Source organism: Tarenaya hassleriana, unplaced genomic scaffold (genome assembly GCF_000463585.1).
Source record: "Tarenaya hassleriana unplaced genomic scaffold, ASM46358v1 Cleome38, whole genome shotgun sequence".
NCBI classification, from domain to species: Eukaryota; Viridiplantae; Streptophyta; class Magnoliopsida; order Brassicales; family Cleomaceae; genus Tarenaya; species Tarenaya hassleriana.
The window spans coordinates 252,471-254,203 of NW_010966774.1; positions in this window are offsets into that span (position 1 = coordinate 252,471).

The following is a 1,733-nucleotide window of genomic DNA, read 5'->3' on the forward strand; positions in this document are numbered from 1 at the left end:
ATAACCCGATTCACAACTCACCGCAAGGATACGGATCATTGTAACACGGGGTCGAACGTAAGGACCGGTAGCTAAGTCTAAATCCCAATTGAGACTAAATCAAAGCAAGGAAGTAGAAGTGATGGTGGAAGTATATGGAAAGAATAGAAAATAAGGAAATAAAGCAATAAAAACGTGTAAGCTAGCAATCTAAGATGATCGTGGGTGTCGGGACCGTATTCGCGTGTATGGGTATATGCTAAGCATGCGAGAATCACGATATTGAATTTGTATTCGGGAATCATCAAGCAACAAAGATAGAGAAATCACCTCCCGGCATATAACTCACTATCTAAAGTTTTCTAAATCCATATCCCTATGTGATTTATCAAACTAGATGCATGAAGGACGCTATCATCAACCCTAGATCGATCAAACCATATTCCTATGTGAATAATACGATCTATTCTATCGATTTCGATCCGAGACTAAACCCATATTCCTATGTAGCTCAGAATCTGAAATAATTGGCCAATGGGTCAGCAAACACCAATCGAATAAAGCACAAATCGATAAAGCCGAAACAAATCCAAATCGCAACCAATTAGGGTTCAAACATACCCAAAACACAAACGAATCCCTAACCCACAGCCGTGGATCTACTCATGTAGATGTGTAGTCTCCACGATCGAATCTTCCTTCTTCTTCCCGAAATCCAGTGAACTTCTATTCTTCTCTCACCAAAAGCTCTCCAAAAGTCTGTATCTAAGTGTTCTCTAAGATTCTCCTCTGTTCTAGGACGTGGCTAGGTCTATTTTATAACCCTCGGGCGGCTCCCAAGAGTTCTCCTTTCATTAGAACTCTAAAAATTGCGAATTAGGGTTTTCTGGGTTTTGACTCGACCGAGTCAAAGTGTTGACTCGGACCGAGTCAAGTCGGGCCCATCTGACTCGGACTCTTCACGAATTTGCTCATAACTTTCTGCTCCGGTGTCGGATTTACGCGATTTTGATGTCTACACGAAGCACTTGAAGTGCTCTTTCCAATGGTATTAGTCTCGCATGATTTGGACTTCTGTAGAGAAAGTTATTGATGTCGCAACATGAGTATCTCATCCGGACTTCTCCTCTAACGCTCCAAATAACTCCTTTTCGAGTCCAATTATCTTCGAAACCTATAACTCTGCAAAACTAAAGCACAACCGGGTTTTGTACCCTAACAAGCCTAGAATGCCTATAAATGCATGTGATTATCCTATAAAACCTAGACAAACTCTCATCAAAATATAGAGAAGAATAGGAGTTATCAAATCCCCCTAGACTTAAACCTTTGCTCGTCCTCGAATAAAGAACGAAGGAATAAAATCTGCAAAACAGGGAATGACGAACATCAAATAGCATCATCATGAAACTCAAAAGCGAAACGTCCATCCAATCCTAGTTTCCCGAGAATCGTACCAAAACCGGTTTACTATGATCTTTCTACCAAAGACTAATCTAACTCGCCATGGGATTTTTATTGTCACCTAGAACCCGTTAGAATCTCTACAACTCACCAAGCCTATTTCCGAACCTATCATTATCTCAACTTAGCCTTTTCGATCTTAGTTCTACTTCGTACCTGGATTTTTACCTTTCTGTAGAATTTTTCTATTGAACGCTAGCACCTCGGGTTTCTAGGACGTTGAAGTTGAAGGACATCGTTTTTCTCTTCTCTTTTTTTTTTCTTTTCTTCTGTATTTTTTTTCTTTTTAT